We start from the raw sequence: 26,446 nt of genomic DNA, 5'->3' as shown, positions 1-26,446 counted from the left end.
AGTAGCACTAATTGCGGGCTGAAGGGAGGAGTAATGAGAAGGAGGAAAGTAAAGCCAAAAATTATTCCCCAACTCAGGAGTTGGCAAACTATGACCTATAGTCAAATCTGGTCCACTGCCTGTTTTTATAAAGTTTCTTTGGAACACAGTCTCATTCATTCGTTTATGTATCATCTATGGTGGATTTCATGACACAACAGCAAAGCTGAGTAGTTGTAACTCATGAAGCCTAAAATATTTACTATCTGGCTCTTTGCAGAAAATGTTTCCAGCCCCTTCCCTAACCTACCTTATCCTACAACCTCCTGAAAGTGCACAGACTCTTCTCTCATTCACCCATCGATTACACAGTATTTATTGAGTACCTACTGCATATCAGGCACTATTCTAAGTGATGAAGGTATAGTAGTGAAGAAAAAGAAAGAAAATAGAGGAAAAAAAGTAAAAAGTTGTTGTTCTGATGGCACATACATTCTAATGGCAAGAAACCACAAAAAAAAATTGCTTAAATATATAGCAGATAAGAAGGTGATTGATAAGTCCTATGGGAAAGAAAATGAAGCAAGCAAGAGCAGTAACATTAACATTAGCTTACTATGTACTGGGCACTGTTTTAAGTGCTTTTCATATATCAATTCAATGAATCCTTACAATAACCCTAATGACACAATACTTATCCCCACTTTATTGGTGATCAGACTGAGGCACCAAGTCACATAGCTAGAAAATGATGTGAGGCCAGTCTGGCAGCAGAGCACATCCTCTTAATTATATATTGTGCCAACTCTTTGTGCAGAAAGGGAATGGCAGGGACTTAGAAGTTTTGATCTGATAATCAGGGAAGGCCCCGTTGATAAAGCAACATTGATTAAAACCTTGAAGGAGGTGAGGGGAGAAAGTCACGGAAATATCTGGGAAGAGCTTCCAGGGAGAAACAACCGTAAACGCAAAGGCACCGAGGAGGGAGAGCTTCATGTAGCTGATGTTTGAGGTCAGTGGGCCGGAAGGTGGTGAGCCAGAGGGTTAGTTAGGGAATGTGGTCCCAGAGGCACAGAAGGTGTGGTGGGAGCACTGGGGTAGTGGGATCTGGGGCCTTCATGCCAGCCAGGCTTTGACTTCAATTGAGCATGGAGTTGGAAGGCCACTGGAGGGTTCTGAGTCAAGAAATGACATGATCTGATTTCTGTTTTAAGAAGTATCCTTCCTAAGAACACACTGCAGGGGTGGCAAAGGTAGAAGGAAGAACAGTCAGAAAAAAACTGCAACAATTTAGATGACAGGTGTCCTGTTGGTGGCTCGGGTCAGGGTGGGAGCAGTAGAGATGGTGATTGGACCCTAGTTATGTATGTATCTGTGTGTGAATACACACATAGTAAATATGTGTGTGTCTATACATATATATGTATAAATGTATGTATGTGTGAATACACATATAGCAAACATATATGTATATGTATACATGTATACTGCTATATATTCTGAGTACAAAATGTATATTACTATAAATATTAGGATGCATTACACATATGAATTAAGTTATAATTTAGAGAGTAAAATGCACAGATCTTTACTGCACAGTTTGATGTGTTCTGACAAATGCATACACCTAGGTAAAATATCCCTAACAAGATAGCAACGTTTCCATCACCCTGTGTATATTTTTGATGTAAATGTCAACAGAACTGGATATAGCATTTGGGAGAAAGGACAAACTCAAGACTATGGCTTAAGTCATGGGAGGACAGAGTGGCCATTTACTGAGGCAACTAACTGCCCACTGTCAACTTCTGAGCATGACAGCATTCCCCTCATCCACCAAAGGAAGGAAACAGGAGGAACTATAAAAGTATCATCTGGGTGAGTCATTACCCTGCCGTCCTTTACACTGAAACTTGATGAAATACAGTCGGCCCTCCATATCTGTGGGTGCCCCATCGGTGGATTCAAACAACCATGAATAGAAAATATTTGAAAAAAAATTGTGTCTGTGACTAAACATGTACAGACTTCTTGTCATTATTCCCTAAACAATACAACAAAGATTTACATAGCATTTATATTGCATTGGGTGTTATAAGTAATCTAGTGATGATATAAAGTATACAGGAGGAGATTCCTAGGTTATAGGCAAATGCGATGCCATTTTATGTCAGGGACTTGAGCATCTCTGGATTCTGGTATCTGTGGGAGGTCCTGGAACCAACTCCCCGTGGATACCCAGTGACGACTGTGCCTGGATCTTGTACCTAAAAACTGAATGTCATGGCAGAATCCTCAAGGAAGATCACCACATCATCAAGTACTCCTATAGCACTTGCTGTCTCTCCCACACCCATTCTCTCCCAGCCTCTGTTACCAAGTACCATATGGAACCATTGCTTATCTCTAATAGATGTTATACTTGGCTAAGGAAAAAGTGTATCTCTGGCAAGCAGCCTCACTTAACCAGGTCCTTGGAATGTTGTCTCTACTAGATAGAGTTTTTTAAGGACTAAGGATCCACTCTTAAAATTTCTATACCAGGTCTATGGCAATGAAAAGTGGCAGACTCTGTAAAATATTATGAAGAGATTTATTCTGAGCCAGATATGAGTGACCAACAGCCCGTAACACAGCCCTCAGGAGATCTTGAGAACATGTGCCCAAGGTGGTCAGGCTACAGCTTGCTTTTATGCATTTTAGGGAGACACAAGGCATCAATTGATACATGTAAGATCTATATTGGTTCAGTCCAGAAAGACAGCACAATTGGTGGGCAGGGGTTGGTTAGTTCCAGATCATAGGTAGATTCAATGAATTTCTGGTTGGCAATTGGTTGAAAAAGTTGTTATTATCTAAAGACTTAGAATCAATAGAAAGGAATGTCTGGGTTAAGATGAGGGGTTGTGGAGACCAAGGTTTTATCACGCAGATGAAGCCTCCAGGTAGGAAGCTTCAGAGAACAGATTGTTAATGTTTCTTATCAGACTTTAAAAGACTCTGTTCTATCAGTAATTCCAAAAAGGAGGAAGGAATAATGAGTCATGTCTGGCTCCCCTTTCCCATCATGGCCTAAACTAGTTTTTTGGGTTAACTTTGGAATGCCCTTGGCCGAGAGGAAGGGTCCATTCAGGTGGTTGGAATTTCATTTTTGGTTTACACTTACCATGGTGATCATGAAATAAATAAGAAATAACTGTTTATATAAATCAAAACAAAACTACTCCTTAGTCATCACCAAACATGCTTTGGAGTATGGAATCATGGACTTGTTTGACTCTGACTCTTTCATGTCTTAGAATATCAACTTAGATTTTGTTTTCAGTAAAAGTTCTGACAACCCATGACTTTTCGAAGAGAGGAAATGAAGGAGTCAGAGAAGCAGAAGGGAGTAAATGTGTTGAACTCTCTTGACAGGAACTTGAAAACTTGCTTTTACCACAGCTACATGTTAAGTGACGTGGGCAGGGCTACCAAAAGACCAATATAGTCAGGATTTTCCACATTTTACTATGTCTCATATGACTAGTGCTCCAAAGTGACATGAATAAATTCATACATTTACTCAAATACATACAGATATATATAGTCGGCCCTCTATATCCATGGATTTCATATCCATGAATTTAACCAACCACAGATTTAAAATATTCAAAGAAAAAAAAATAGAAATTTTAAAATACAGTAGAGCAACTATTTATATAGCATTTGCATTGCAGTAGGTATTCTAAGTAATCTAGAGATGATTTAACATATATAGGAGGATGGGTGCAGGTTATATGCAAATACTACATCATTTTATATAAGGAACTTGAGCCTCTATGGATTTTTGGGATCCTCAGGAGATTCTAGAATCAATCTTCCATGGATACCAAGGGACAACTGTACTTTATTCACAGAGTATTTCTCCTTTACCTACCATGTACCAGAAATTGATCTAGGAACTGAGGAGCTTCCGTTCGATTGACCATCTCCAATTCTGTATTTGCTTCCAATCAAGTCCATCTCATGGACCTGGTGAAGGGATCCCACCTGCCAGAGACATACCTTTTCCCTAGCCAAGTACAGCATCTGCCTTATTTTTAAGTGGCACCCCGAAACTTGAGTATTCTAAGTGATAAAGGTATACATTCCACTTAATGGGGTGTTTATTTGAGCCTAAAAACAAGGCTGGGGAACAACACACTTTTCAAATTTTTGTTATTTATGCCATCTCTATTGGATGTCTTTGAATTGTCTTCAGAGCAGGATGCTTCAATTCCTGCTCTCTGTTAAAGAGTAATAGAGTGTTAAAAATTTATTTTTCCTCATGAAACGTCTTGCTGCTTCTTGACTTAGCTGTACCAAGCACAGCCAGAGAAAGCTGAGTTGGCTCCACTTCAAACGCCTGTTGTCTAATCTTGACTGGGTACTTAATGTTACTCAAGAATCCTTTTATCCATCATTAGTTCCCTCCCTGTCACATTTCTGATAATGGCTGTCTCTAAAAAATCCTATAAAACTCTCCCCTAATCTGTTCCTATTCCTCCAACACTTAATCTCAGCAGATTACTCCAGATCCCTCCACACTGAGAATCTCAAAGCCTATCCTGGGGAACCCTCTTTCTAAAGCTCCTGTGTAGACTTGCTTGTCTGTTCCTGGCTCCTGGCCTTCCATCACAGGAAGTCTTCGCCCTTTTATTCTTGATCTCATGCCAAGCTTTCAGACAAGTATTCCCTTACCCTTTTACATCTTCAATCTCTTCCATTCCTCTGTTTCCTTCTGCTAAACTAATAAACATGTTGAAAATCTTCTGGATCTAAAAATCCCAGCTCCAAACAAACAAGAAACACTCCCAGACATTTCCCTCACCCTTCCTATGTTACGATCTAGCGCTTACTCTCCACAATGACACCCTTAGAATTAGTCCTACATGCTGCTCCACGGTCCCCTCCAATTTGGCTGCCACCTGAACATCACCCCCAAAATGCCACTGAAGATCATCATCTCTTGAAGAGATCACAGGGCTACAAAGTAGAAGAGGAGCGATTCCAATAGAACCGAAACAAACCTGCAAACAAACTAAATGTCCTCCAGTGGGGTTCTCAAAATATACTGATAAAACTGAGTTCTGGAAATTCTGGGAAGAAAACACAAAAATAGCCAGATTTTAAAAGAAAAATACCTCTCATGCCCTATATATTTTGCTTGAAAACAATGGAGATGGGGTATAAAAAGGAAAGGAGGGAAAAGAGGAGGGAGGAAGGCAGAGAGGGAAAAGAAGTGAGAATGGAAAAAAGAAAATAACAACAACTAATATTTATTAAGTGCTTAGTAAGTATCCAAGTGATTTAGAACAAACATACTATTATTCCCTTTTTATAGAAGAGGAAAATGAGGCATGGAAACATTTAAATGTCCCCCCAAAATTGCCACTTTCATACAAACTTTGCCTTTATCCGCCAGATGACTAGTGATACCTGAGTTATCCTGGGACACCTCTTTTGGGGGAGGGCCTGGGTCTCAGCTGAGGCCACCAGGATGGCTGGGGGCAGTCACCAGCAGGGACTGGAGTATGGCTGGTCCCTGACCCTGGCCTGTGGACACCATTTTCTTCCCTCTACTCTGCCTCTTTTGTGGAAAATGATACCACTGGGAGTTATGAAATGTTACAGAGCATATTGCTCAAACAAATTTTCCAGGCTTCATTTTCCTTGTTTGTAAAATGAAATTAAACCAGATAAATGTAATCCTTTTTCCACATCTATGACCCAAGATTATTACTGTGAAGTTGGAACTAGATGAATCATTACCTTATTATAGACTATGCCTATAAGCAAGTACAGGAATATTTGACTCAACTTTTAAGTGATTGCTTTATGCTAGTAAATACCATAAATTCTTCCCTTGAGGAAACACAGGCACATCCACTTAGTCTGTTTTTATCTTGGAATCCAACACAAACTGGTCTTGAATTCCACCCACCCCTCTGTTGGGTGTGGACATGCATTTTGCATGCATGATTATGGTCTTTTTGATGTTACCCTTTCTTTGCTCTCTTCTCCTATTATGCAACAAAACACAAAGTTGGAGTGCCATTTTTTAACGTCTTAACATCCTACCAAAAACATGCAATGCAAGAATTTTCTAAATAACTTGTATAATTTCCTGGATTTGGGAAAGGGAGTTAAAGCTGGATAATAGGATCTTAAGAGATATACACTTTGCTGAGGCTTTCGGGGTCTAAAGAGTGGCAATAAATGTGGTGAGTAGCCCAAGCTCAGAACCCCCATGGTGTCAAACCTTCCTAGGATCTGCTTGTAGGAACTATAGTTTTCTGTGGCTGGATCTCCTGTTCATGATTCATTCATGGGGTTAATGAATCAAATCAAGAAGGGTTTCTCAGATAGCCAACTTGTCACTAGAAGGTATTAATACTAGCAAGTACCACCAGTTGCTTCTTTTAGTTAGCATGGAATTTTTCTGTTTCATTAATTAATAGCAATTGTCATTTTGAAGTTGTGGAAAATAAATCACCCAAACATTTATTTCAATATAAATGCAAGAATCTTTATGATTCCAGTTACATAACAATTCTTTGTTGAAGTAAAACCTGTCATAGCTTATTTTTTTTATTGAAAAAATTCCTCCCAAAGGAAAGTTCTATTGCATTGCAGGCTGTCCTTTCTTTTTCTGCCTATTTGAAATTCGCACCTGATAGAGAATGAGTAGAAAAATCTGCAGACAGGCTCTCTCTGCGTATACCCATCCCTGACAACTGGTCCATTAGTAGCTTAGGAGTCTGGCCGTAAAAAGAGGTCTGCTCTAAAAGCTAAGCAGAACCATGAACACACTCCAGGACTCCTTTGTATGTGCTGAGGCCTAGCAGCACTATTCAGGAGCTCACCAAGGTTTTCTTAATTTGCTGAAGGCCCCAGTGTGTAAGCAAACAGTTAAAGAAGTCATGGGTTAGGAGGTCTTTTATTCTCTTTTTTTAAAATACAGAGTCTCGCTGTGCCACACAGGTTGGAGTGCGATGGCCCAATCACAGCTCACTGCAGCCTCAACCTCCTGGGCTTAAGTGATCTTCCTGCCTCAGCTTCCCAAGTAGCTGGGACCACAGGTGCGTACCACTACACTTGGCTAATTTTTTTTATTTTGAGTAGAGACAAGGTCTCCCTGTGTTGCCCAGGTTGGTCTTGAACTTGTGGGCTCAAGTGATCTTCCCATCTCAGCCTCCGAAAGTGCTGGGATTACAGGCACGAGCCACCATGCTTGGCCAAGGATGTCTTAATATAGTGATGACAGGGGAAACTAACAGCTGCCAGGGACAAACGTCTGCTAAAACCATTTCACCAGGAGATAGGAAAAGAGATTAGTCCTAGAGTAGCCACCCTGACTATTCTGGACCTGGGGTGAGGAGTCCACAGAGTAGTGCTGTATGGATGTGTGTGGGGAAGACAAGGTCATTGTCTTCCCAAAGGAAGAAACTGGGAGCTATTTGATTGTGATCTACCCCAAGAAGAGAGGAGGTGAAACTAAACACAAGAATAGTCCCTAGTGCTAGAGAGCTAGCTCATAGGACTGACGTCAAAGGCCAAAGAACTATTGCTGGGCCTGACACTTCAGGTCTCTGAGTGAAATTTTTTTTTTTTTTTTCTTTGAGACAGAGTCTCACTCTGTTGCCCAGGCTGGAGTGCAGTGGTGAGATCTGGGCTCACTACAACCTCTGCCTCCCAGGTTCAAGCGATTCTCCTGCCTCAGCCTCCCAAGTAGCTGGGATTACAGGCGTGTGCCACCATACCTAGTTAATTTTTGTATTTTTATGAGAGACGGGGTTTTGCCATGTTGGTCAGGCTGGTCTTGAACTCCTGACCTCAGGTGATCCACTGTCTCCATCTCCTAAAGTGCTGGGATTATAGGCGTGAGTCACTGCACCTGATCTCTGAATGAAATTTTTAAAACCTCCTTACATCTAAGCTCTGATAGCATATCTAACCTGGAGAGAGTACTTTTGTCAATTCAGATATTGCAATTCATATGTAATACCCTGGGCTTCAAATGCCAGAACCATCAGGTCACCAGATGGAAGGTCTGGGCTCCTCTCTTGGCTACCCAGCTCCTTGGGAGTTTCTGTTTTCCTCTAGGATTTTCTCCAACAGAAAGCCAGGCATGGCAATCAGGGAGAGTCTAATTGCAGCTTATGAAGGGGTTTTGGTCTTTGGTACTGAAATTGTGCAGATCTAAGATGGCCTCTCAAGCCACCTAATTTCTTCAGAGAGATGGGGTTCCAGACCTTCCTCTGCTCAGGTACAATCCATAGCTCATGCTATTCCACCCCGCCACAGGCTTAGAGAGGGCTGGATGATGAAGATGAAGATGATGATGATGATTGGTAGTGGGTATTATCTAACCAACCCTAAATTCTGTTTTCTGAAGGGATAAGCCGTTTTATTATTAACAGGTTACTGATATTTTGGAATATATTTGAGGAGAGAAAACATTTGACTCATTTAATACAAAAGGGAGAAAATCTTCCATTCCAGCTGATCTCTAAGGATAGGGGGAACAAAATATGGGTTGTATTTCAGGGCCCAGAAGCTAAGAGGGTACATACCAGTCACATTAGCACATGACGTGCTGCGGGAACAGGGAGTGGGGTGAGTTTTGAAGTACAGATGGAGCCAGGCACCGTGGCTCACACCTGTAGTCCCAGCAATTTCGGAGGCTGAGGCAGGAGGATCGCTTAAGCCCAGGAGTTCAAGACCAGCCAGGTAACACAGTGAGACCTTGTCTCTATTAAAACAAACAATTAGCTAGGTGTGGTGGCAGCTGTAGTCCCAGCTACTCAGGAGGCTGAGGTGGGAGGATCACTTGAGTCTGGGAGGTTGAGGCTGCAGTGAGCTGTGACTGCACCATTGCACTTCAGCCTGGGTGACAGAGACCCTGTCTCAAAACAAACAAATAAAACAAAACAAAACAAACAAACAAAAAAACACCAATAAAGTACAGATGGAGCATACAAGTATGACTGATGCCAGTGGGCTGCAGAGAGAGAGGCTTGGCAGATGCCTTGACCTCCCAGAAACTGGGAAAGGCCCAGAGTAGAAAAGGAAGATAGTAGAAAAGGTGCTTCGAGAACCTGCACCTGTGACGGCATCCCTCGACAACATCAGAATGATCTGCTGGAAAAGTCAGCTGCAAGTTCTTGGAATAAACATTCAGTCCAAAGCACTGGAGAGCTGTGAATGTCAAAACTGCACAACTAAACAAGGCTAATGTGGAAAATGAGGGATACACAAGAATGGTGTAACTAAAGCAAGGTGTCAAGTGAAAACACACTACAGATCAACTAATTACATTTAAAATCCTCAGAACTGGAATGTTAGACATGTTACAGGTCATGGACTTGAGGGGGAAAGAAGTGGTCCTCTTGTTCAAGGTGCTGCTGTCATATTTGCTTTCATTTACCTAACACTTTTTGGCCTAATGACTCATGAAACAAATGAGAGAGAGAGTGTGTGAAAGAGAGAATGAGATAGCGAGAGAGAGTGAGCGCAGTGTTGACTGCAGAACCAATACTATGGCACTCTGGTGGGTCTGGAAAAAAGAAATAAAAGTCAACTACTTTATGGAAATTCGTTCAGTTTATAGACAATTCCAAAATAAGTATAGCTAAAAAGCAAATAAAAACAAACACAAAATAAATACAGCTTGATTTCTGAGGCTAATTTGTGTTGCGGTTCAACTACGGGTGATGTGATGGGTTTAATTAAGTCCTTTCAAAATTTATATGTTGAAATCTCAAGCCCCAGGATCTCAGCATGTGACCTTATTTGGATATAGGGTGTTTATAGAGATAATCAATTTAAACAAGACTATTCGGATGGGCCCTAATCCAGTACGACTGGAATCCTTATAAAAAGGGGAAATTTGGACACGGAGATACATGTCCAAATTCAAGATGATGTGAAGGCAAAAGAAGACAGCCATGTACAAGCCAAGGAGAGAAGCCTGGAATAGATCCTTCCCTCCTGGAGCTCAGAAGGACCCAACCTTTCCAATACTTACAGCATCCAGAACTTTTCAAAGTGCAGCTGGCCTGAAAAACCCAGCTACAGCGCTATACAGGCAACAGTCTGCTGGCCACAATATATTCTTTTCAGTGGCAACATTCAACCAACTGCCTTTCATGCCCCAGTAATGAAATTCAATTAGATACAGCATATTTGGTAATTCCAGTATCATAACAAACATTTACAGACTGATTACTTGCTCCGATTCAAATTCTGTTCCTACTGAGAGATCTGACAATGACCTCCAGAGAGTGTCCACTAGCGTTTGAAATTACAAAGGAATTGTGCGTGTGTGGTTGTTTTTCATACTTTCCTATGTTCCCCACCTCACCCCTAGGAAAATTTAGGCACTTCCATAAATATTAAAAAGAAGGAAAAATAACAGAACTCATATTCAACGTGGAGTTAAAAACAAGAAACTAAACTGTCTCTAAGTCAAAGACAAAAGTATCAGCACTAAGCAAAATCATAGCAATATTTATTCAGTGTTTGTTCAGGGAGAGGTTCATGCTAGGATCCTGGCAGAGACACACAGATATGTGATATACACATCAAAGCAATCCAATGATTGATGAATAGTTTTATACCAGCAATGAAACTGCTTTTAAAAGTGATCACTTTTAATTTGTATAGGATGATTCATGCTCAGCAAGAATTAAGTCTCCTCCCATGTTTTCTGCTGCCAGGACTCAAATACTTCAAGCCATTTCCACAAGAGCAAGCATGTCAGATGAAAAAATGTTGTGCCTCTCCAACGAGGCCTTCCTCCACACAGTAAAACACCACAGTCTGGGCGCTTTAAGTGCTCAGCGCCAAACTTAGATGCCAGCAGCTAGAGACATTCGAGGTTGTAAATCACACCTGGTCTTCAACTCCGAAAAACAACAGCTACAGAGCTAGCAGCATAGACAGAACCATGCTGGCTTGGAAAGCCATGTCATCCTAGTCATGCAAAGAACAACTTTTACAGCCTCGTGGTAAAAGCTTTTCATATTATTTATTATTATAAAACCACTACTGGGCTACCAGGGAGCTCCAGAAGTTGTCCATAGTCGTTCAGCTTCTAAATAAGACAAATCTATTTATACCTGTTTCCATTTGGAAGCAAACCGACTGAGATCTCCAGAGGAGGTCACCATTCTGGCTGTGCAGGTCACGTCCTTCACAGAGCGCCTCACCCTGGGTGCGTAGACGCTGAAATCCAATCCATGCAGCTCGGGGACTGCACTCACCTGGAGGGGCGCCATTTTCTAACTCGCCCAGGCTCTCCAAGGACAAGTAGTGGTTCTTTCCCAAGACCTCGTTTTCAAAAAGCAATAGACTGGGGCCATTTGCCAGTTTTAATCTTAATTAAAATGTCATCTGCAAGTGTCACATTCACCCTCTTCTCTATGGATACCCCTGGGATATTTGTCTAGGAGTATCTCAGTGAAGAGCAGTGTCTTTAAACACCTTTAGTTCAGGAAGTGAAACAGTCAGTGGGACTGGAGTGTAGAGAACAAACAGGGAAATGGCTGCAAATGAGGCTGAAAATGTGGGTGAGGCCATGTCATGCAGGGCCCATGGGACCATTTTGAGAATTTAAGGATTATCCTAAAAACAGTGGGATGCAATTGAAGGGTCTTAAGTACAGGGTAGACTTGATGTGATTTATGTTCCTAAAAAAAAAAATCTCTCTGCCTCCTATACAATAATAACCAGAAGGGAGCCCAAGAAGATGTGGGAAGAGCCAGTTGACAGTTGGTAGACTGGACAAGGTGGAGGCAGTGAAGGCAACAGAAGTAGACAGATGTAACATATGTCAGGAGATGGGACTGATGGGACTTTCTGAGTGACTGGATGCAGGAATGAAAGTGTGTGAGAGAAGGAGTGATGTCCAGGATAAGGCCAGCCTGTGGTACTGAGAAGACGGGCAGATGACGGTGCCGTTTCTAAAGAACACTGGAGGAGGAGCAAGTTTGGGGATTAACGTCATGAGTACAGTTTTAGAGTTGAGACTTCTATAAGCAGTGGATTAAACAGCCTTCATAATAAAATATGATATTCCATACCTATGGTTTTCTAAAATAAAATCTGAGACATGCAGTCCTGATCAGAGCTTTAGAAGTACTTGGCTGCATGCTGAATATAAGATTGTAGTTCTCGGATGGGAACAGCAGCAGCTGTGGCCAGGCAGCCCAGTTTCGGGAAGGCTCTCGGTGCACCACAGCCTGCAGACACCCAGCCCACAGTTTCCCTGTCACCAAAATGCCCAGGGGGAAGGTCAGCCCAGCTGAAGTGTCGGGAAAGGGAGACCCCCAAGAAGAGATCTGCAAAGTGGTCCACTAAACCGGCTCCTACTAAGTGAAACAAAGCCCCAAAAGGCAGCAGGAAAGGATAAATCTTCAGACAAACAAACAAGCAAAAAACAAAACGAACAAACAAAAGGGGAAAAAGGAGCAAAGGAAAAACAGGCTGAAGTGGCTGATCAAGAAACTAAAGATTTATCTACAGAAAATGGAGACACTGAAAATAAGGAAAGTCCAGCCTCGGATGAAGCCACAGAGAAAGACAAAAAGTCTGACCGATGTCACATGCTATGTCTTATCAGTGTCCCTGTCTCCCTTCTTGTACAATCCAGAGGAATATTTTTATCTACTGTTTTGTAAATACAAGTTTTTTAGTAGTTCCAGAAATATTTTTAAGAAGGAGGGAATCCTAACTCACCCTTTTTTCAAGGGTAAATGCTTTTCTTTAACAGGTAAAATCATTTGCTGGTTGTTTATTTTATTTTCTGGTACAACCAGAAAATAGTGTGGGATATTGAATTGGGAGTCAGATTAACATTCTATAGATGGGGGATTCGTTTCCATATCCTATAACAGAAAGCACAGCAAATGGCAATATGGAGTCACAGTCCTGCATTTAATGTCTCGAACATTTGTGATTACTTCTATTTTCATGTTGGCTTTTAGTAGAATTGTTTCCTAAAAAATACTGCTCTTTGGTCATGGCTCTCCCTGTCAGGACGGTGTGCAGTCTGTAGCATCTTTGGTCGTGGTAGTCCTGTTTTCCTAAATGCATTATGCTGTGAAAGACTGAAATTTGAGTATGCAGTGTGTATGTTATTAAATTGTGAATTGGTATGACGTATGTAACAGCTTATCAACATTGGAAGATACTAGTACTTGATATCCTCTTAAGGAAAATTTGCTACCAAATTTTAAGGTGGAGAGTCATTGGAATAACTTTTAAAAAGAACTGCAATGAATTTAAAAAGAATTAAAATGGCTTTTTAGAGTTTCAGTACATAATTGTGTACAAATTGGAATGTCTGTGTACTGATCCTCAACACAACCAATAAAATGTCAATTAGGAAAGAAAAAAACTGATTTATAGTTCTCAAATTATTCTCCATAGCCACATTCCTGTCCCCACCCCCAGGGTATTTTTGGTTAGACCAGTTGCTCTGAGAGTAAAAAAGTCATAGAAGGAAAAAAAAGTGGAGAGGAACATAGCCCATGAGTGGGGTTTCAAGGTCACACCCTGATAATCATCGCCTTCCCCATTCTTGCCCCCCACAATCTGCACCCATCATCATCATCTATGGATTTTTGGTAAATCAAGATGCCAAATTCATTAAGAGCAGTGGCTCTCCAAGTGTGGCCCCCAGATCAGCATAACTTGAGAACTTGTCAGAAAAAATGCAAATTCTCAGGCTCCACCCCACACCTACTGAATCAGGAACTCTGAGTATGGGACCCAGAAATCTGTATTTTAACAAGTCCTCCAGGTGACTCTAATGCACACTCAAGTTTAAGAACCTCTGACAATGATCAGATGCATTTCTTTCGCATCTGCTTCTTAATTGTCATAGTCAATTTTCTTGTTAAAATTTCCTCAGTGCTTCAACAACATTGCAGTCCATATCTAAGTGCAGCTGCTTCCCCCAGGAAAGCCATTCTCCCTTTTGGAGCTCATGATATTTCCCACGAGGTGGACATGCACTTTTGTCTCCATTAACCTGAATCAACTGTTGGTGGCATTGGCTCCTGGCTCTGAGCTCCTTCCCATTCATACTGGCTGTACCACTCCCGGCATACCGCCTTGTAAGTTACATTAGCATGTTCATGACAAAGAAATTGCCTTTTGTTTGAATTTATCACAGTGCCTAATCGGTAGAGAAAACCTAGTAAAAGTTTAACTGGTTGTTGCAGATTAGAGTTTCTCAGGGTGGAGTCTGCTGGCACAAGAATCACGTGGGGATGCATGCTGAGAAAGCAGATTCTAGGCCCCATTCCTTGTCTATTAAACCAGAAATTCCTACAAATGGGGAACTAGGATTTGCATTTTCAATGCACATTGAAATCTGATTTTCATTGCTATATATAAAATTCATCTTGATAGCAAGAACAATGGAGTAACTGCTTCATGGACTAACAGACCACCGAACTAAACTCTAAACTAAGGTGAAACAACCTGAGAAGGATTTGCCTTCTGCCTAATCTGTGGCCCACTTGTTAAATGTATGCTGCGGGTTATAAAGTTCTCAAACAACGACATCACATTTTGTGCTCTAAGATTTAGTCTATGAATATTGTGGGATAATTTTCTTATCAGTTGGGTCTTCCCCAGACCAAACTTATGGAATTTATTTTTCAACCCTAACAAATTTTATCTTTTTATTTTCAGCCCAGATATCTGGGTTTCAAAACCATTTCGAAGATATCCTTTGGCCTATTTCTCCTAGACATATTCATTTGTAAATTGTGAAAGTTTATGTAAGCTTCAGCAAAACTTAAACATGGACTTTCTGGTGGAAAAAAAGAAAACATCAAAATAGCTATCAAATAGCAAACAATATTATTTGTAACTACTAACACACGGTCGTACAGCTAAAAAAATTTCCTAGCTTTAGTGATGAAAGTTAAACTTACTCCCCGACAACCTCCTCTTACCAAGTGGGTACATGAGTACCATCCTTCCCCATGCCCCAAAAGTGCCTGCAGGCAGATCTACTGTCAAAACAGTTACTGCAGAACACATTATACAATAGAAACAGAAGGAAGTCAAGAGACAGTGATTTTTAATAGTGCTGCAAGAGAAGTAGCCATAAAACAAAAGAGAAAATGACAGGCTTTCTTAAAATAGCACTGTCTTTCTCAAAACAATTTGGGTTCATCTTTACCTTGCCAAACATATGCAAATCCTTTTCTTATTGAATCGCAAAGTCAAATTAAATTTTCACTAGACCTTTCTAAACTAAGCTGTGTAATGGAAACACACATACACCCACACCCCCATGAAGTCTATGAAACTTACTAACCTTAGGTGATTCTAATGTATGCTCTTAACTTTTATTTTGGAAATTTCTGAAATTCATTTTGAGACAATAATTTTAATATATGCTTGGAACATACATTGGCTAATAATGGCTATCAGGAATTTTTTTAAATTGATATAATATACACATGTAAAAGTCACCCTTTAAGACATATAGTTGATAGACTTTGACAAATGTATACAGTCATGAAACCACCACCAAAACTGTGTTGAACTGTGTGGCCTATAGACCTGCCACACACGGCTCCTTGAAATGTGGCCAGCACAAAATCAAATGTGTCATAAGTGTAAAATGCAAAAAATCGTAATAATTTTATTTTAGAGTGAAATTATAATATTTTATATATTAAGTTAAATAAAACATCAAAAAAAAATTTCACCTATTCCTATGTCTCTTTTTTTAAATTTACCTATAGAAAATTAAAAGTTAGTGGTTCCCACTTGTGGCTCAAATTACATTTTTATTGGACAGTGCTGATGTGGATTATTTCTGTCCTCCACAGTGCTCCCCTGACCCTTCTGCAGTCTATACCATTTCCCTACCCCCGGGGGCTCCTGACAACCACTGATCTAATTTCTACCCCTAAAGTTTTGCTCTCGGTAAGTTTTAAAAAATATTGCCCCCTTTCGTCTTATAGCTTCTAATTTTCCCATACTGTATTGTTTTTAAATTTTTTTAAAGTTGTTTTCACATTACAAGATTTTTCAAACCTTGACTATAGTTTTCATTAACCAATGTCATTTTCATTAACCACTTCCCAAGCTGGTAGGCCACCATAAATGCATTTTGGGTAAGGATATGGTCTGGCTCTGTGTCCCCACCCAAATCTCATCTTGTAGCTCCCACAATTCCCATGTTATGGGAGGGACCTGGTGGGAGATGACTGAATCACGGAGGTGGATCTTTCCTATGCTGTTCTACTGATAGTGAATGGGTCTCATGAGATCTGATGGTTTTAAAAATGGGAGTTTCCCTGCACAAGCTCTCTCTTTGCCTCCTGCCATCCATGTAAGATGTGACTTGCTCCTTTTCGCCTTCTGTCAGGATTGCGAGGCCTCCCCAGCCATGTGGAACTGTAAGTTCCATTAAACATCTTCCTTTTGTAAATTTCCCAGTCTCAGGTGTGTTTTTATCAGCAGTGTGAAAACGGACTAATATAGGTAAAGAGCTCTCTTCCTAGAGGAGATGTGCACAAGTGGTTCCTAATTGAATGGAGACCATTGTGTGCACACACAACAGCGTTTATTCACAGATGCTCTGAGAGATACATGCCAGAGGCAGGGAGTATCCCATAGCTTAATTTTATTTAGCTTCAAGGAAATGCAGAGAAAGACTGATTTATGCTAAGAATAGGATGGACAGAAATATAAAGCACTAAATCAGCAAAATCATTTACAGGCAGGAGGAGCAGGGCAGGAGGTTTTGGCCCACAGGCAGTTCTACTAATAGGAACTCAGTGATGACTGATGAGAACAGCCAGAGAGATGCCAAGAGACATGCAACTCTCATCTCACCCCAGCCCCCATTCCAGGCTTACCTGTTGCGGTTCTGCTCATCCTCAATTCTCTAATTAAATTAAAGTTAATTATTAACTATAACAGTCATTCACATTTACTGCTCCTATTTACATTCATTCTTCACTCACTCAGATACTATATATCATCTTTCTGATTTTCCATAATATAATAAAAACACTGTAGGCTACCTCCTATCTCCATTTTCTCCAACTGGGTTAGTCTGGAGCTGGACGCCAGTCAGTCTGCCTCTGAACCCTTGGGGTCCCACTTAGAGAATCAACCTTGAGCATTTCCACCTCTTACTTCCACCCCCATCCCCACTTTCCTTTATAGTCCCCTAGAAAACTAGAACAAAGGTCTTCACATTTTGATCATTTGACTTCTAGTCCTTTAAGGATAAGTAGTAAAATGCCAACTTTGCTCTTTGATCTGTGCTTTCTGGTTTCCTCTGATGTAATTAACAGCCCCCAGGGGGTCTATGTTTCTCCTCCTTCCCCACAAACATATTTTGTGCAAAATTCTTCCCACCAAGGGGACTGTCCACTCAATTTAGAATGGTGCCAAAAGGAGAACAGCTGTTGATCTGGAACGTCCACATTAGCTGACACTCATTTCACCAAACCTCCGCTTAGCCCAAAAGGATCCCTTCTGGGCATTTCCACCCCAACTAGAGATGCACTAGAAATGGTCTCCAGTGTGGCTCTCATGCAGTTGAAACATTGCGAAAGGATGCTAACTCTGGTGGTTCGCTAACCATGACGGCCAGAATCCAGGAGGGGTTTGTTGGTCAGGCACCATGTTGGCAGATGCTGACATTTCCTAGAACAACTTGGATCCACCTTGCCCTGCTGGAAGCTCCAGTCCAGTGGGGGAGACAGTCAGATAATCACATAAATACAAGTATAATTATTGCATGCACACATGATTTTGATTCGGAATCAGGGTTGGAAAGTAGTCTATGTTTGATATTTTAGAATAAAATATAAACATTTTCCCCAGAAGGGTATTGCCAAGGAAAGTGAGAGGAAGGAGTTTGTCTCCTCAATTATGCAATAAAAATAAACCACTTATGGAACATTCCACATATATAATCATTCCAAAAACTCTGCAAAGACAACATTATCATCTCTATTTTATAGATGCAGCAAAGCCAGGTTAAAAATGAACCTGCTGCTGCTAGAAGTGGCAGGATGTAGGGCCTGGAACCTGACAGGCACTCAACTGGTATGCACACAGTTGCTGAAATAATAAAAACTTGAAAAATACAGAAAATATTCCAACAGAGAGTTAGGAGAGGACTATAGGTTGCCTGTATTTTGTGTTGCATGAAGCACTATCGGGCTTGGCCCAAAGTATGTAGGAGCCTTGACATTATAAAATACAATAAGAACGGCTGTATGCTTATACATGTGGCAGCTAAACGAACAATTTGCATGTCTTTAGCAACTGGTTCCATCATGCAATAGCCTGGCCACAGGATCCTGAAGAATTTTGTAGAAACAAAAATGAAGTTAATACCTGCAATATCTACTGGAAACGGTTGTTGCAAAAACTAAACGAGGTCATCTATACACCGGCAGTCATACTGTCTGCAGTTTTTCAAAATATTTCAACATGGGTATTTTTGTGATACAAGGGTAATAATTATTTTTAACCTATACCCTGGGGTAGTTAGCATTTGAATGACTAATCAAAAGATCATGTAAACAGAAAACCAAGTCAACCATGTTTATCTCTGATGAATACCAGAGGGTTGTTACTTACAATAATGAATGCTGCAAATGATTTTTCAGTGTTCATAATGGGCTCTAAGTATTGCAGAGACTTTCCCACTCTTGCACAACCTGAAAATAAGAATCTATCTAGCCCAGTTGTCTAAGTCTTTCAAAGGGTGCCCTCAGACCATGAAGTTCTGGGGATCTGATGTACAGCATGGTGACTATAGTTAATTTTTTTTTATATACTTGAAATCTGCTACAATAGATTTCACACACATACACACACAGTGAGGTGATGGATGTGTTAATAAACTTGATTGTGGTAATATTTCACAATGTGTGCATACATAAAATCATCACATTGTACAACTTAAATATATACAATTTTTATCTGTCACTTATGCCTCAATAAAGCTGGGTGGGGAGGGGGAAATGGTGTCCTCAGCTGAAGACGCTCCCCAGTCCTGTTTCTAGATGCTTTGGAGGAAATTTGGTCACCTGATGCTGTCAAGAAAGTTAGCCCAATCCTGATGCTAGAATATTGTCCCATCTGCTGCTAATGAAACTTTTTGTTCAGTGTTCTCCAGATCCACCAAAGGACAGAGCACAGGGACTGTCTAGAGCAGTTCTGTCCATCAGGACTTTCTGAGATGACATACATGTTTTGTTTGCCTGACTAATAAGGTAGCCACTAGTACAGGTGGTCACTAATCACTTGAAATGTGGCTAATGTGACTGAAGAACCAATTTTTGTTTAATTCCATTTAAATTTTAGTAGTCGCATGTGGCTAGTGGCCACCCTATGGGACAGCATAGTTTTGGAGCTTACAGAACAAGGTTCTGTGATGTTCTTGTGCCTGCTGGCCATTAAATGTTATATGTACAGCAGAACTCAGTCTGTAAGTTACATTCATGGCCAAGCTAGATGGTAACGTTGTGGGAGACGGAACCTGTAGCTCCCCTCTATTAGCCTGGTGGACTATGTCAACTCATGATGCATGAACAACTCAGCGGAGGTCACTTCTCAAAACGGCAGCAGAGCTGCAGGGAGTCTCTGGACTCTGGAGGCAAATCTAGGTCCTCTGAATTGCACAATTTAATATTAGAATGAAAATACACAACTCAGAGGCTGTCATAAAATTAAACTACCAGCCATGGGAAAGCACCAAGCAGAGTGTGTAGCCTTCAGCAGCGGTACGATGCGGTTTAACCTTGCGTACACCAACACATTCTATTTTCACCACCTGCCCCCCACTTTAATTAAGTACATGAGCCTTGATAAGGTTGTGTCTGGGAATGAACATACAAACAGAGCATAGGAAATCTACCCATCCTCTCCCTGCCCCCGAAAACAAACATTATAAATATTTCAGCTAAGAATTTGGTTTGGAAGAAGGAAGTCCTTGTCACAATAATTCTCATAAAGCAAAATAAGCAACTGAAATAAGACAATGTCCTTGTTTCTGAAGAGCATCACTTGAAGCCCATTTACTTGGTTCTTTTTTTCCCCTTAATTGTTTTTACTCGTAAAATACATATAAAATTTACCATTTTGGGGAGAAAAGAGGGAAAGGGAAGATGTTTGTCACCAGGTACCAAGTTTCAGTTAGACAAGAGGAATAAGTCTGGTGCTCTATTGCACAGCAAGGTGATGACAGTTAATAATAATGTACTGTATACTTAAAAATAGCTAAAAGAAATGATTTTAAATGTTCTCACCACAAAAAAATGATAAATATTTCAAGCGATGGCTATACTAATTAGCTTGCTATGACCATTCCACAATATATATGTATCCAAATATGACATTGTACCCCATAAACAAATATATGTCAATTAAAAATAACTTTAATAAAAGAAAAATTAAAATACAATTTTAATCATTTTTAACTGTAATTAATTTAATAGTAATTTAAAAATGTAATTTAATAGTTCTGTAGCATTAAGTACTAAGTATATACTACTCTATAATACTAAGTATTAATTCAAATTTCCGTAAGTTTTTGTCCTCAAAGGTAAAATGATATACTAATATATAAAAGAGCATTTAAACATGCACAAGATTAACATCAAATTCAGAATAATGCTCATAAGGGAAGCAGGGACAGAAGGTGTTCAGGAAAGAAATAAAAGGGGGCTTAAGTTTTATCTATGTTTTCTTTTTAAAGATACAATGAAATAAATATGGCAAAATGCTAAGACTTGACCAAACTGAGATTTAAGTACACAGGCGTTTGTCATATCATTTTCTATATGCTAATGTATTCTTCTAACATTTTTTTTTTTTTTTTTCTGAGACGGAGTTTCATTCTTGTTGCCCTGACTGGAGTACAGTGGCCCGATCTCAGCTCACTACAACTTCCGCCTCCCAGGTTCAAGCAATTCCCTTGCCTCAGCCTCCCGAGTAGCTGGGACTACAGGCATGTGCCACCACACTCAGCTAATTTCTTGTATTTTTAGTAGAGATGGGGTTTCACCATGTTGGCCAGGCTGGTCTTAAACTCCTGACCTCAGGTGATCCACCCGCGTCAACCTCCCAAAATGCTAGGATTACAGGCATGAGCCACTGCGCCCAGCCCTTCTTTTAACTCTTTATTTTGACCTAATTTTAGACTTACAGAGAAGTTACAAACATAGTACAGGGTATCCATATACCTCTCAGCTTACACCACTAACATTAACCTCTTACACAGCCATAGTACAATGATCAGACCAGGTATTAACTTTGGTACAACATGATTAACTAAAACAAAGATGGTATTGGAATTTCCCGTTTTTCCACTAGTGTCTTTTTTTTTATTCTACAGTCCTATCTAGAATCATGTATTCCATTTAGTGGTTCCTTCTCCTTAGTCTCCTTAGTCTCTTGCAGTCTGTGACAGCACCTCGGTTTTTCCTTGCCTTTCTTGACCTGACACTTGTCAGAAACTTTGTCAAATGTCCCACAACTGGAGTTTGTCAGATATTTTCTCATCATTGAGATTATACACTGTTGGCAAGAATACCACAGAAACGATGCTGCGCCCTCAGTGCATCCCATCACAGGTTCAGGATGTCTCTTCTTAGTATGCTTAAAATATTTCATAATTTCAATAAATGAAAAATAAATAGCTGTATTACTCTAGGTTCTTTAGAGATACAGAACCAATAGGAAACGAATGGGTGAAAGGAAGGAAGGAGAAAGATGACAGAAAAAGGAAGGAAAGGAGGCAGGAGGGAGGGAGAGAAAGAGAAAGGAGAGAGATTTTAGGGAATTGGTTCCTGCAGTTATGTAGACTAAGAAGTCCCAAGATCTGTTAACTGTAACCTGGAGACCCAGAAAACCCAATAGTACAATTCCAGTCTGAGTCTGAAGGCTTGAGAAGCAGGAGAGTTGATAGTGTAAGTGCCAGTCTGATTCCAGGAGCAGAGAAGGACTGTGCGAAATCTCCTTTACTCAGTGTTTTGTTTTACTCGGGCCTCAGTGGATAGGATGATGTCCACCCACATTGGGGAGGGCAATCTGCTTTACTGGGTCTACTGATTCAAATACTAGTCCATACAGAAATACCCTCATGGAGACCCCCAGAATAACGCTGAACAAATCTCTGAGCACCACACGGCCTAGCCGAGATGAAACATAAAATTAAGTATCATAACAGCTTAACTTCTAAATTAGAAACTTCCTACTCTGTATATTTAGGTTCCAAATCCCATCAAGTCAAATGGATCTTAGGAAGTGTTCCAATTCTTAGTTATTATTGGCTTCAGGCCTAAAACATTATAAATCTACAACATACTATCATTTCTAAAACTTCAAGAAGCTTTATTATAGTTGATCTTGCTTCAAGAGAAAAGGCAGCTTATACAACTTAGACAATGTAGTAACTGTAATCCAAGAGAAGCTAGACCTGCAAGTCTAAGGCCCTAAGAAAAAAATTAACATGAGCTGTATTGTTAATGAGGACCCCCAAATCCCCTGATTTTCTTTTGGAGGTGAAAGCGGAGTTAATTAATAGGGACTACATTCCTTGACATGGCATCCTAAGGATGATATGTGTCATTGCTATTTCTATGATGCTTTAGAAAGAAAAACCTAAATGATCATATATTTTTCTAGAACAAGAAAGTGTGTTTCAGGTACTTTCACTACCTGAGTTGTATATTTTCAAAGTTGTGTACACACACACACACACACAGAGAGATTATAGAGAATATATTTGATATGTTTTGGCTGTGTCCCCACCCAAATCTCAAATTATAGCTCCCATAATTCTCTGGTGTTCTGGGAGGGACCCAGTGGGAGGTAAATGAATCATGGGGGTGGGTCTTTCCCATGCTGTGCTCATGATCATGAATAAGTCTCATGAGATCTGATGGTTTTGTAAAGGGGAGCTCTCTGGCACATGCTCTCTCTCTTGCCTGCCACCATGCAAGATGTGACTTTACTGCTCCTTTGCCTTCTGTCATGATTGTGAGGTCTCCCCAGCCACATGGAACTGTGAGTCCATTAAACTTTTTTTTCTTTATAAATGACCCAGTCTTGCATATGTCTTTATTAGCAGCATGAGAATGGACTAATACAATATCTCTACAAATATACAGTAGAGAAATGGTATAAGCAAGTAAAATTTCTGGCTGGGCATAGTGGCTCATGCCTGTAATCCTAGCACTTTGGGAGGCCGAGGTGGGCCATCGCCTGAGGTCAGGAGTTTGAGACCAGCCTGGCTGACATGGGGAAACCCCATCTCTACTAAAAATACAAAAATTAGCCAGGTGTGGTGGCACATGCCTGTAATCCCAGCAATTTGGGAAGCTGAGGCATGAGAATCCCTTGAACCCAGGAGATGGAGGTTGTAGTGAGCCGGAGATCGCGCCACTGCACTCCAGCCAGGGCAGCAAGAGCGAAACTCCATCTCAAAAATACATTTAAAAAAATAAATAAATAAAATTTCAAGTTGTATCTGAGGCTGCCTCCCCTTGAAGCTCTTCTATCCTCAGGATCACTCTAAACTTTGGTGGTTTATGCTAGGAAATCATTTTTTCCTTAAATGCTTATATTCAGTTCAAAGTGTTCCATTTCCATGAGTAATGACAAAACACAGTGTCTCCCCTGCCTCCACTCCAGTGGCATGGAGAAGAACCTACTTATATTCATAAGAGTTCTGGAAGGCAGTCACCAACTTTTTATGAAAAGGTAGAGAGAGGACTCCAGATCCCATTAGGCCAAAAAGGAAGCCAAATGCTAATTTTAAATCTCATTTTGGCCTGCCCCAAATGTGGACACCATTGTTAGGCCAGTTCTATATACCACAGGTACCTCTTGCAAGTCTCTTAGAACAAGCTGTTCCCCTCAAAGGATTTTCTTCCAAGGAACCAGAACATGGGTGTATTTGGGCCTGGATCAGCTCCTCCAGGAATCTTCCAGGGAGGAGGTGGGTGGTCAGCCTCCTGAGACAAGAGTGTGTAGAGGTCAGGATATGGGCTCTGAAGCCAGACTACCTATGTTTGAATCCAGGTTCTGGGTTTACGATCGGGGAATGTGAGGGAGTTATACAACCGTTCATGCCTTGGTTCCTCCTTCTATTGAATGGGGCAAATTATGGTACTTAACTGATCAAGTTGCTGTGAGGATTAAACAAATGACACATGTAAAGTGCTTAGTACAAGACCTGGCATATAATAAGTGTTAAATAAGTGCTAGGGAAAACTAGCCAGATGTGGTGGTATACACCTGTAGTCTTAGCTACCTGGGAGGCTGAGGAAGTTTGCTTGAGGCCAAGGAGTTTAAGGCTGCAGTGAGCTATGATGGCATCACTGCACTCCAGCCTGGGCAACAGAGTGAGACCCTGTCTCTAAAAATAAAACATAAAAATAAAACAAAATAAAATAAACGCTAGGGAATACGTTGCTTCTGACTTAAACATCCTCCAGGATTAATCCAGGTCCACAATCACCCAGGGGAGTTGTGGGCAGTCTGTGGGCACCTGTCAGGCTGCATCTGTTGGGTAGCAGAACCTGCTTCTTTCTAACTCTAAGTCTGCCTATTTCGTCTATTATGTCATCAGAATTCCTTAAACAATCTTATTTAACAGAACAAACGAATTTAAGCCAATTCTACAATGAAAAACGTGAGAGTGAGTCATGGCAAACTTTAACTGTAACCTTGTTAAGTGGAAATGGAGACAAATATTTGGAAAAGATCTTTAGAAATTGATAGATTCCAATGCGTTGAGGTTCTCTTAGGTCAGATTAGTGTTTCTTGGCTTTTTGCTTTCCATTTGTAAGCATGTCTCTCTCTCTCTCTCTCTCTCTCTCTGTGTGTGTGTGTGTGTGTGTGTGTGTGAGAGTGTGTGTGTGTTTATACCCATGCCCCTTATTTAGAGCTCTAAATCTCCTAAGGACGGGAACCATCTTAGCCACCTGACAAGAGAGAAGTAACCTCCATGCATTCGTCCTTCTACCCTCAAGAGGGATCCTCTTCAACCCGGGATGGTATGGGCATAGAATACACACACACACACACATACACGTGCACACACACACACACATATATATATACACATACAAACACATATTTTTTTTTGAGTCAGAGTGTCGCTCTTGTTGCCCAGACTGGAGTGCGATGGCGCGACCTCCGCTCACCGCAACCTCCACCTCCTGGGTTCAAGTGATTCTCCCGCCTCAGCCTCCTGAGTAGCTGGGATTACAGGCATCCGCCACCACACCCGGCTAATTTTGTATTTTTAGTAGAGACTTGGTTTCTCCATGTTGGTCAGGCAGGTCTAGAACTCCAGACTTCAGGTGATCCACCCGCCTCGGCCTCCCAAAGTGCTAGAATTACAGGCATGAGCCACTGCACCCAGCCTAGGGCATAGAATATTTTGGAAGCCAAGGGATAGATTCTGTGGCTTTCTATCCCCTTTTTTTCTTTTCTCTCTCCATATTCCTGGCTCTAATTCAGGTCTTTCTGTTGCCATGGTAACCAACAGTCTCAGAACACAGACTTCTGACAGCTGGACTTCTAGCCACTGAGACTCGGGATGTGAAGGATTTCTCATGTCTCCCCTTTTTGCCTCAGGAGTTAGCAGCACTTCTTCCATGTGGGCAGCCACCAGGGCAGGGTGTGACAGTCTTGCATGTATGTTGGCATGCGCGTGCGTGTGTGTGCGTGCGTGTGTACGTGTGTGTGTGTGTGCACACGCGCATGAGCACATTCTTCCAGTCCTACTTGCTTTCCGGGGCTTCACGGAAAAAGCTAGACTAAAAAGTGTCATCAGATGATGGGAGGATGGGCATCTAAACAGTGAAACCTTTCTGGAAAGTAATTTGGTATCAACTAGCACAAGACTGTAATATATTTGTGATGTTTGGTCCATTAATCCTACATATAGAAAAATAAGAGTCATAGTCAAAGATTTATGGAAAAGCAGGTTTACTACAGATTTATTTAGTAAAACAATAACTACCACCTAATGGTCATAAATAAGAAGTAATTTAAAAATGCAGAGTAACCATATATATGTTTGTTGTAGGCTATGCCATAAAATAATCTCAGTTTCAACTGATATGATAGCCACATTCACATATATATATATGTGGATATATTGTATAAATGTACAGATATACATGTGTGTGTTTATATAAATAGAAAAGATAAGGAAGTCCATCAAAATGTTTTGATAGTTGTTACCTTCAGAAGGTGGGACTATGGCATGTTTGTTTTCGTCTTCATACTTTTCTATATTTTTCCAATTTTAAATAATGATTTTTTTATTTTATGATACAAGATCTTACAACTGTAATAGGACAAATTATGAGAGGTGGAGATGCTTAGTAGATAGGATTATATCACAATGAAGTCAGTTTTGAAA

The 26,446-nt window shown here is 40.6% G+C and overlaps 1 protein-coding gene across 14 annotated transcripts in view; it reads right to left on the bottom strand.

Moving 5' to 3' along the window:
* The window catches only part of LOC103218783 (liprin-beta-1), a 177,807-nt gene that overhangs the window by 76,733 nt on the left and 74,628 nt on the right, over positions 1–26,446 (bottom strand). The window lies entirely within an intron of this gene.

This window comes from Chlorocebus sabaeus, chromosome 11 (assembly GCF_047675955.1).
Source record: "Chlorocebus sabaeus isolate Y175 chromosome 11, mChlSab1.0.hap1, whole genome shotgun sequence".
Lineage (NCBI taxonomy): Eukaryota > Metazoa > Chordata > Mammalia > Primates > Cercopithecidae > Chlorocebus > Chlorocebus sabaeus.
The sequence above is the reverse complement of the archived record's forward strand: the minus strand, read 5'-3'. Positions and strand labels throughout refer to the sequence as shown.